We start from the raw sequence: 11,131 nt of genomic DNA, 5'->3' as shown, positions 1-11,131 counted from the left end.
TCGCTCCGCAGAGCCCCACGCTTGGTTGTCTCACCAAGCCAGACTCTCACAGACCAGCTTCTCTTCCAGCAGAAGGGGCCAAGGAGCTGCCAGAAGAAGGTCACATTCCCCAGCTCAAGCCAGCACCAGACAGAGTCTCAAGGAGGCCCCCAGCCACCGTGTCATCCGTCTTCCCTGCTGCCTACTCCCTAGAGCTTAGACATCACTGAACAAGGTGATGCCACTGCAACTCGAGGTCTTGCTCCCAAACCAGAACACACCCAAATCCAGGCCGTCCACTTCTCCTTAGCCTCTGCCCTCCCCAGCTCCCACCTGAGCATTTACCTCGCCACTGGAAAGGGTCGACCTTCAGCCCCAGCCTCCTCCAGCGCCCGCGTCCGTGACCTCCGTTCCTCCTGCTAGAACAGTCTTCGAGGGGCTGTCATTAGTAGCCAGCCTGCCAACCTCAGGGGAGCTCTGCAGTTTCCAAAGTGCTTTCTGTCACATTAATCCCCCCATCCCCAAACCATGCTGGGGGCAAATATCATTACTAAGTAACTTGCGGGAGGCCACTGAGCTAGGAAGTGGCAGAACCAGGGCAGCCATCGAGGTCGGCATCAGCCCCTGGCCCCGCACCCTGCCCCGCTCTCCTGCCCTTTCTCCCGTCTGGTCTGGGCAGATCCGGAGAGGGTCATCCCCCCTGTATAGGCCAGGAAACCCAGGAGAGTGAAGTAAGTTGCCGAAGTTCTGGAACAACCCTTCGGCCTCTGTGGGGACTGTGTCAATGTCCCGGGGCTGCCGTGACAAAGCACCAGCTGGGTGGCGTGGGCAACAGGAAGTTACTGTCTCACGGCTCCGGAGGTTGGAAGCCTGAGATCCAGGTGTGGCCGGGCCGGTTCCTCCTGGGGCTGCAGAGAATCCGCTGCAGGCTTCTCCCCAGCTTTGGTGGTTTGCTGGCCATCCTTGGCTTCTAGAAGCATTGCCCCAATCCCGCCTCCATCTGCACATGGCCTTCTCCCTGTGTGCTTGTGTCCAAATTTACTCCTTTTGTTGAGGACACCATCATGCTGGGTTAGGGCTGTCCCTACTCCAGTAGGAACTGATCCTAACTAATTACATCTGCAATGATCCTATTTCCAAATAAGGTCACATTCTGAGGTACTAGGGGTTAGAATGTCAACCTAGGAATTCGGGGGAGGACACAATTCAACCCATAACAGGGGCTTAGTGGTCACTCTCAAGGGGGCAGAGTTGTGCTCACCCCGTCTCTACCCATAGACGTCACCACTAAGGCATTGGCCTGGCCCCTGGAAAGTGCACCCAGGAGTCCAACTTCTACCAGAAGAGCGGAGCACTGCAGATGGGGAGGAAGCAGCTGCGGTGGGAGCCTCTCACTTCCCCAGGAGAAGGCGTTTCCCTAAAAGCCTGATCCTGGACTGAGGGACAGCGTCTGTAATTCCAGTCCCCAAGGGCCACCCTGCCGCCTGGAGCTTCCCGGGTACCTCTCAGCTCTCATGCCTTGCTGTCAGTGGCTCTGACAAGGGCGAGTCGGACTCTACTTGGAACAGCAGGGACGAGGACTGGCCCTGGGGGGGGTCGCAGACCTTGGCTGGGGCTTGCACTGTTCCCTCCTCACCCCAGAGCCCAGCTACACCATCCTGTCCCCTAGGCCTTGGCCAGAGATGTCCCCTCATCCTGGCTGTCCTTACCTACTCCTCTGCCTGGGGAGGTGGCACCTTCCTCCACCTGCCATGGCCCCTACCCCAGGAAGCGGCCTCCAGTCCCAGCTGGAACTGAGTCTGCCCGCCCCGACCTTGCCCCGGAGCGTGGACAGGTGAGAAGGCTCTGGAAACCTGGCTGCTCCTGCCTCAGCCCCACTTGCTGGCTGCGAAGCTGTGGACAAACATTCAGCCGCTCTGAGCCTGTTTCCTCATCTACAATCGGGGCTAACAATACCTCATTCCTGGGGCGTCAAGGGGAGGCGGTTAAATTCATATGTGGAAGAAATACTCCTGAGCATCTATGCAACGCCAGGCCTAAATACGTATAATTATGTGGCATTCATAAAAAAAGAAAATGCCGGGCCTGATTTTAGGCATCCGGGAGGCAGCAGTGAGTACGACAAAGTCACCGAGAGTTCACACTCGGGTTGGGGAGAAAGACAGACAGCAAAGGCGCCAACAGGCATAAGAGAGCTGGTGAGTGCGTCTGCAATGGGACTTTGGGCTGCCAACCTCTGCCCCTGCCCCCAGCTCCGTCCTGCCTCTCCCAGCTACAAGGATGCAGGAGGGGGGATGTTGCCGGAACTGCATCTTTAAAGCCATGAAAGAGTCAACCAAGCAAATAAGGTCACTCTAGGTAGGGAGAAAGGCAGGCAGTGTGTGTGTGTGTTTAAATGAGGAGCCTAGACTGTAGACTGGGTGACCCACTACCAGGCTCCCATCTTTGGCCCACAGAGGGGGTCCACAGCTCTCCTCTGGGATGCAGGCAGCACTCAGGAAATCTACTTCCCTGCTCATTTCAACACACATGCCCCAGAGCGGGCACCTCTGTGGGCCTGTTGCCGGCTGCCTGCAGACAGCATGGGCCTGGTTCTGACTCCCCTGCAGCAGAACCGGTCCTGGAGGGCGTCTGGGCAGAATGAGGCCCCCAGAGATGTCCACCTCCCAACCCCAGAACTCAGGAACGTGGTAGGTTAATTGGCAAAAGGAAATTAAAGTTGTGGATGGAATTACGGTTGCTCATCAGCTGACTGTGGGATGGCTCGTCCGGATGGGCTCCATGTCACCATGAGGGGCCTCAAAAGTGGGAGAGGGAGCACGGGTGGGCAGCGGGGCAGGCGCAGTTGTGGGCATCATGGGCATCGGAGGCAGCAGGGAGTGGAGCAGGGCCTCGGGGGCCTCGCCAGGGCCGCAGCTGCAGCAGTGGGGCTCCCTGCCTTGGCCAGAGGCCCGAAGAGAGCAGGAAGGGGTTGGGGGACCCGACCCTGGCCAGCCGCAGTCATGAATTCCAACATGGAGAACCTGCCCCCCAACATCAGCTGCCTGGTGTGCAAAGAGGTGATGACACTGACCACGGACCCACCTGCTGGCATCAAGGTCTTTCCCAGTGAGGACCTCATCGACCTACAGGTCACCATGGAGGACCCTGAGGGGACCCCATATGTCGGAGGTCTGTTGCGCATGAACCTCCTGCTTGGGACGGACTCCCTGCCTCCCCAGCCAAGGGCTACTTCCTGCCCAAGATCTTCCACCCGCACGTGGTGCCAACGGTGAGGTCTGCATCGATGTGCTCAAAGGGCTTGGACGGCTGAGCCGAGCATCAACACGTGCTACTGACCACCACGTGCCTGTTGGTCCGCCCCAACCACGAGTCTGCGCTCAGCAAGGACGCAGGCCCCTGCCTCTGGAGAGCTGGCAGGAGCGCACAGCCTGGGCCCACCTGCCCACGGAGATCCACGGGGGTGCCAGCAGGGCCCTGGCTGGTGTCGCTGCAGCCTCCTCCACTGGCCCTGGGGCCCCTGGGAGCTTGGGGGGAAGGACCAAAGTTTCCATGGCCAAGAAACGCACGAGTGAGCGTGATATGAAGCTGGCGGCCAAGAACAAGAAGGACAAGAAGCAGGTGTGGTGGCAGCCGTGGAGGGGATCTCCTTCCTCCCACGCCGGCCCCACCACCCTCTCCTGTCCCCTCCTTCCAACAGTCTCTAAGTTATTTAAATTATGGTGGGGGGGCGGGGAGGGCACAGGGAGCACTGGGACCTGGATTTGTTTCTCTAAATAAAGTTGGAAAAGCAAAAAAAAAAAAAAGCAATGTGGGCAAGGGAGGCAGCAAGGTCAGGGCCAGAGCGGTGCAACGTGGGAAAGGCTCACAGGCCGTGCCTGGCTTTCACGATGGAGGAAGAGCCGTGAGCCAAGGGCTGCAGGCGGCCTCTGGACGCGGGAAAAGGTGGGAAATGGCTTCTCCCCTGGCGCCTCTGCAAGGAGGACAGTCTTGCGGCACCTGGACTGTTGCCCAGTGAGACCCACTGTGGACTTCCGACCTCCAGAACTGTGACGGAATACATTTGTGCTGTCAGATAATACATTAGTGGCTTAAAGCCACTAAATTTGTGGTACTTGTCCCAGCAGCAATAAGAAACTAATACAAGAATGTATCTGTTATATTTACTAGTGTTCTCAGAGTAGCAAGAAACAAACGTCATCCCTAGCTACTTCTAACAAAAGGAGGAGGAGGAGGAGGAGGAGGAGGAGGAGGAAGAGAAGGAGAAAGATCCTGGCCCCACTCACAGAATCAAGGTGCTGAGCAACCACTCGTACACCAGCAGAGCAAGAAGTTCCTGACCTTGTCTCAGGGCACCTGCCTTGCTGACACCCATGCACACCCCCAGGCTCCATGAACCTGGATCTCGACTTCACTGGAAGAGCAAATCCAGACCCAGGCTCCACCTGTACCTGCCAGGAGGTGGAATTGCTGGGAGCCAGGAAGCTGCTCCAACTGGTACCTGCTACAGCCATCAGGAAGATGAAGTGACTTGCCCGAAGTCTCATTCTGGTAAGCAGCAGCCGGATCGGAACTTAAACCCATGGCCCCCAAGGCCATGAACTTCCCTCCAAGCCACGGTTCCTCTCAAAGGCAGGCTGGTGACAGAGACGCGTGGTGTGTGTAGCATGCAGGACAGCGGGAGAAGGTGAGGCAGGAGGGGGCATTGGCTCAGGCTGGCAGAGCCCTGACGCCAGCAGGAGAAGCCAGAGAAGCCTCATGACACCAAGGTTTGCACACTGGAGGCTCGAGAGCCACATTTGGCCAGAGACTGTTCTGTTTGTCTCTGCAGTGGACTCAATATACTGAGCACATTAACCAGATGGATTTTCATTTTCCCTTCAAATCATGTTCCCTTGCAGTCTCCCACCTCCACAGGGAGGAATGAGGTTTATGGCCTCAGGCAAGGAGATGGAGTTTCCAGCCAGTACAAAGAAAGAGTCTTCACTTTGAGACTCGAAGCTCACTTTTTGGGGCAAAGAGAATTTTTAGAGGTTGCCAAATTTTTCTGCAAGGACCTTGCCTGGAGCTAGGAGGTTGTGAGGGGGCAGGAGCTATTGCCTGGTAACAGAGGCGGCCAGACAGGTGGACCAGGCCGAGGATGGGTTGGGAGGCACAGCCAGACCTCGGGGGTGTCTGTAGCACCGGTGAGAGTGAAGGAGATTGTGAGAGGGAAGAAGCTTGGACCCAACAGAGCTAAGGGAGAACAGATGTCAGATCTCTGGCCGCAAGTGTTGCACAGGCCGAGCAGGGACGGGCAGACAGGGGTCGAGATCCCAGTGGCCAGAGGAGGCAGCTCACCAGTCCCCTCCCAGCCCATTTCACTCAGTTTTGGCCCCTGCCGGAACGCTGTAGACTCCAGATTTCCAAACCCGGGAGACGCCTGGGAGATGTGAAAGGGAGTGTTGGGAGCCAGAAAAATGGGGTTCCCAGGAGATGACTCAGGCTGCCCCAGAATGTACCTCCATCACCAGTAAAGTCCACGAGCGAGTCTGTGCCCGTCCCTCGGGATGGTGCTTCCCACGAGGTGTTGGTCTGCAAGCCAACCCCACAGTGACGCCAGCCCTCTAAAGGCAGCCAGGACCTCAGCCAAGTGCAGGTCCCGCGTTGCCAATACATTACGTGCGCTTTGGGCAAGTCAGTTATTTTCCTGGGGCTTTAATTTCCTCGTCTGTGTAATGAGGTGGAGTGGGTTTTCTACTGGGTCTGTAACATCCCAATTTTAAGATCTCAGTCTAATACTGATCTGTTTTAAAAAAAAAAAAATGCAACCTCTTCAAATGGCAAAACCCTCTCCGTTAAGTCCTTATAAAATATAAAAGGAAAATTAGCCAGTTGAGCACGGAAATCCTGTTTTTAGGGCAAATTTCCTTTGGGTTATAAATAAGCAGGTCTTAGCGGAAGGGAACCCCCCACGCTGGACCTGGAGGCCCACGGTGCTCTATCCTTCGCACAGACACACAGATTTTTAGCCATAGAGGATGTGACGTGCCAGAGGGAGGCACCGGTCCTGTGGACAGCTGTTGCCAAGGTAACCACAGGCCAGGCTGCAAGCAGGTAGAAGCAGCTGGCTCTTCTTACTCACCTTGGAAATCACCGGGAAGCTGATTAAATTTTCTTAGAATCACAGGTGGGAGCCAAGAAACTGTTCTTCCCAGGAAACTCACAGCTCAAAGCCACCCGTGCGCTGGGAATTAAGAAAGCTGGGTTTTCATCCCTGTATCGCCGTCACAGTTATACCTCGTTTCACTGCTCTCCACTTCATCACGCTTAGCAGGTGCCGTGTTTTTACAGACTGAAGGTCTGTGGTAGCCCTGCATCAGGCGAGACTATCGGCACCGCTCTCCCAGAGCACGCACTCACGCCGCGGCTCTGTGTCACAGTTCGGTCATTCTTGAAATATTTCAAACTTTTTCATTATCATTATATCTGTTGTGGTGATCTGAGATCAGCAATCTTTGATATTCCTACTGTAATTGTTTTGGGGCGCCACAAACCGTGCCCACGTAAGATGGCAAACTGAACTGATAAATGTGCTGTGTGTTCCAACTGCCCCACCTGCCAGCCATTCCCCCATCTCTCCCTCCTTGGGCCTCCTTATTCCCTGAGACACAACAGTATTGAAATTAGGCCAGTTCACAACCCTACACTGGCCTCTAAGTGTCCAAGTGGCAGGAAGAGTCGCAGTCGTTCACTTTATATCAGAAGCTAGACAGGATTAAGCTTGACGAGGAAGGCCCATCAAAGCTGAGACAGGCTGAAGCTCGGCCTCTTGCTCCAGGTAGCCAAGCTGTGAGTGCAAAGGAGAAGCTCGGGGAGGAAATTAAGAGTGCTGCTCCAGTGAGCACAGGATGATTAGAAAGCAAACAGCCTCTTGCCGATATGGAGAAAGTTTGAGTGATCTGGGTAGAAGATCAAACCAGCCACAACGTTCCCTTAAGCTAAAACCTAATCTGGATCAAGGCCCTAACTCTCCTCAATTCCGTGAAGGCTGCGAGAGGTGAGGAAGCGGCAGAAGCAAAGTTTGAGGCGACCAGAGGTTGGTTCATGAGGCGTAAGGAGAGAAGCCGTCTCCACAACATAAAGTGCAAGGTGAAGCAGCGAGCGCCCGTGGAGAAGCTGCGGCAAGTTATGCAGAAGATCTCGGTAACATCACTGATAACGGCGGCCACGCTAAATATAGGAAATACAGTTTTATCAGACTTCAATGAGAGCAGGTGTAGTATCAATTAAATAACAGCAATTAGATGGAAAAGATCACCAAAATTGCTTTTAAAGAGAGAAAAGAAGGCAAACGTCCTCTGCTGTGGGTGTTGGGGCAGCCGCTGGGAACGGAATGGCCCCCGTGCACCCTGCTGTGTCGTCACTTGGCCCTGGAGGCCTCCCCTCTCCCAGCTGAGCCCCAGGCAGTGATCCTTAAAGCAGTGGGGATGTTCTGCGGGGAGATGGGGACACCCCTCCCCTGCTTTGGATACCTGGAGGACCTCCAACCTGTCGTGTGAAACGTGTGGGAGAGAAGGGAGGAGGGGGACATTTTGGCGACAGCAGCTAAAAAATCAGAGCACAGCCCTTACCCTATTTTTTGTTGTCTCCAAACACAGTCTCATCCCAAATAGGATGAGACGTCAAAGGAATAAACACGTATAAAGGTTAAATTCAAAAAGTAACATAATAAAGTGAAAAGGATTTTTTTTTAAATGATCTTAACAACCGGTGTCAGAATTCCTCTTGGTACAGGGAGAGGACTGTGTTTGTTCAAGAAAATACCGTAAGTTGTCCCTGGCGTGGGTGACAGGCCAAGGCTCCAAGGCCTCCGGGAGGGTGGGAGCTGTTCTGCATCAGACGGGGCCCATCTGCTACTTTTGTTCCTAAACTAAGGAGGGCAGGGCGGGAGCCCCAGCGTGGAAGAGAAGGAGAGACGGGCAGAGAGAACTGAGATTTATGGACAGGACAAGCAGAACTCCGGATGGGCCAGAGGGAACAGAGCCCGGAGGCCACAGAGACCTTGGGGACTTGGGCAGGATGTGAGTCTTCTCAGGCTGTGGAGCTGGGAGGGCCAAGCGATGCAACCCAGGCTTCCGGGGTGGAGTCACGGTGCCCTCGGATTCCCATGGACGACGACCTTCCGCTGCCTCACCAGGCCCCAGCCGGACACTTGAACTTGGTCTCAGGCTATACAAGCCTTTGGGGAAAGCCAGGGCCCCTCCCCAGGAGGAGAAATCCCACCCCCACTCAACCACCCCCCGCACGGCTCTGTTGTTTCCAGAGTGGAGAAGAGGGGACCCATTGGAAATAGGGGTTTTTCCCAGGCCCTTCTACACTGGCGACCTGTTTCCTCCTCAAAAACAATCCTCCAGGCCAGCCCAGCTGCAGCTGTGCCCAAAATAAACACAGCAGGGGCCGGCAGGGCCTCCCCAGCTAAAAATACCTGGAGCTGCTATACCAGGACAGAGCAAAGGAGCCGCAGTGGCCTTGCTGTCTCCACAAGGGGATGGCCTCCCTGCTCCCCGAGCCTATCACACAGGACACGTAGGGCTTGCTAGGTGCCAGGTGCTCCCAGTCAAACCCTGCATCAGCCCTGGGAGGTGTACTGTTATCATCACTGTACAAAAAAGGAGGCATATATGCACAGAGAGGTTAATTAACCAGACCAGGGTGACACAGCTAGGGGGTGGCAGAGCCAGGACCCAAAGCTGGGCAGTCTGGCCAAGACTGTTGCCTGTTCCTCCTTCCAAGCCAGGAAAACAGTGAGGAGCTGAGCCCCGTCCCCTCAGGCATGGGCTAGAACAAGGTCCAGCTCTGCTGGAAGGCTGGGGCTGATGGTTCAAATCCCAGCACCGCCACTTACTAGTTGAGCTTTCTTAACCTCTCTGAACTCCAGTTTTTTTGATCTGCAAAGTGTAGTTAATAACGACCATCGTGCTGACTTCACTGAGGATTTTTAAGATGAAAAAGAGGGAAAGATATAAAAAGGTTTAGTAAAGAAGTACAAGGCTTTTACACAGGAAATTGCAAAACATCACTGAAAGAAATAAATACCTAAATAAATTGAAGAGACAATACTATGCTTGTGGATTGGAAGAGTTAATATTGTGAGGATTTTAAATTGTTAGTAGTATTAACACTACCCAAGGTGATGCACGATTCGGTGCAACATTAGCTTTAAACAAATTCTCACAGTCAGAGAATCAGAAGGTCTCCGGACAGAGAATAGAAGCTGCACACTTTTTTCACACTTTGATTGTTCCTGAAATGAGAGTGTATCTTATAATGGAGAGTGTGTCATGGTTGAAGTGTCACAGGGGGGCCTTCTCAGTGAGGCCAAGGGGACCTGCCCTTCCAGAGTTCACAGGCTTCTCCCAGGGTCTGTCCTGCTGGGGCTGAGCCGGTTCGCAAACTCCGGGGGCAGCTATGGGCAGGAGGGTGCCGATGACCACAGGCTGGGACCCCCGCGTGCATGCGTGTGTCCTCAGGGCTCGGGCAGTGGGGGTGAGAGAGGAAAGGGAGCAGGGGCTGGCTCACCCCACGTCATCATGTGGTGCAGAGCTCCCAGGAGTCCAGAAATTCTAAATTTGAACCTGGCCTTCCAGGTCCTTATGAAGGCGTATTTATCAAGGTAAGAGGCTGGAACATAATTTATTTCAGTTTGTTAGCTTGATGCATGGTTTTTAAATATTTAGACATAGACTATGTGAGCCTCTTCTTGTACTCTTGCCCCAGGCCCTGAAAGAGTTAGGGTACGGTCTGCAAATCACCGCCCTTCTCTGAAAACACCAAGCTCAGGGAGTGGTACAGGCTGTCCCCTTTCTGGAACACCCTCCCCCATGTGTCTGCCTGACCCGTCCAGTGTTCCGCTCAACTCTCAGCTGGCATCCAGATGCCCACCGAGCAGACAGGCCCCCACGGCCTGTGTTCCTTCCCTCCCTGCACTCTCGGGCCAGCCCTGCGCAGCTGTGCATGGGCCGTTGACAGCAGGAGCCAGGGCCATTGGAGGCTCTGACCTTAGCTGACTCCCCCCAGATTCCCACCCTGGCACAAGTGAGGGCAAGTGCTACCCAGGGCAGGCTTGGAGGATATATCCTGCTATTCATCTGCCCACCGTAGTCCAGTTGCTCGAGCCCACCCTTGCCCCTCAACTGTGATAGGCACACACATCACCTGGGCTCTTGGTAAACCGCAGAGTCTGGTTCTGTAGGTGTGGGTGGGGCCTGAGAGGCCACAGCTCTAACCAGCTCCCAGGTGGGGCCGATGCTACTGGCCAGGGACCACATTTTGAGTAGTGAGGCCTCAGAGCTCCTTAACTTCCAGAAAGACAAGTCCAATAGACGGGTTGCCTGTAGATAACACTTCAGCGAAACCAGACACAGCTGCCCAGGGTCCTGTGGGAGAACCCAAGCAGCAAGGCAAACTCACGGAGGGGGGCAGGGCAGGCACTCAGGGAGTCTGGGCTTCCCAGAAGTTGCAGGAAGGAGCTGGAAACCGGCTGCAGCTGTGCTCTCTGGGCCCAGAGGCTCCTGCGCCAAGCCCAAGGCCACTGCCGCTCACCTGCGTCCTAGGGGGAGACCCCAGTCTCTCTGGGCACTGTGTGGGTGAGAGGGAGAGAGGAAACGCTTTCAGAGGAAGGAGGGCCGGACACGAGGAGGCGTGATTAGCGCTGACCGTGGGCCAAACGCCATTCTGTGTGCTTTCCCTGTGTCAGCGTCTTTGACCCTCACCGTGCCCCTTGGAGGTCGGCACTCTGCTTATTACCTTTCCACAGGTGGGAAAACTGAAGCCCAGAGGAAGTAATTGCCACTAAGACCCCGGCGCCAGTCTGGCTCCAAGCCCCCTACTTAGCCATCTTGTCACCCTGCCTCTCCAGTGTGAAGCTGCGGCTGCCAGGGGTAAGAAAACGAGAGGGGTGGGTCGCAGCCCTCCCCGCAGACCACGGCCTGCAAAGCTCCTCAGAGTCCCCTGGCTTCGGGGCTCTGGCTGCAGACAGGTCCGTCCCGCCCCTGCCAGGCAGGCTGGGCCTCCGGAGCAGGTGCTGCCCAGATGTTCCTGGACGTGGTGGGACCTTCTGCTGGGCAGGCTCTTGCTCACAGATTTGGGGCTGGTGTTTTAAACCACCCTG

The 11,131-nt window shown here is 55.3% G+C and overlaps 1 pseudogene; it reads left to right on the top strand.

Annotated features, from left to right (window-relative positions):
- The first annotated feature begins 2,981 nt into the window (after positions 1-2,981).
- LOC138399505 (ubiquitin-conjugating enzyme E2 S pseudogene) lies at positions 2,982-4,509 on the top strand (annotated as a pseudogene).
- The last annotated feature ends 6,622 nt before the right edge of the window (positions 4,510-11,131 follow it).

Source organism: Eulemur rufifrons, chromosome 19 (genome assembly GCF_041146395.1).
Source record: "Eulemur rufifrons isolate Redbay chromosome 19, OSU_ERuf_1, whole genome shotgun sequence".
NCBI lineage: Eukaryota > Metazoa > Chordata > Mammalia > Primates > Lemuridae > Eulemur > Eulemur rufifrons.
This window is presented reverse-complemented; position numbering and strand designations above follow the sequence as displayed.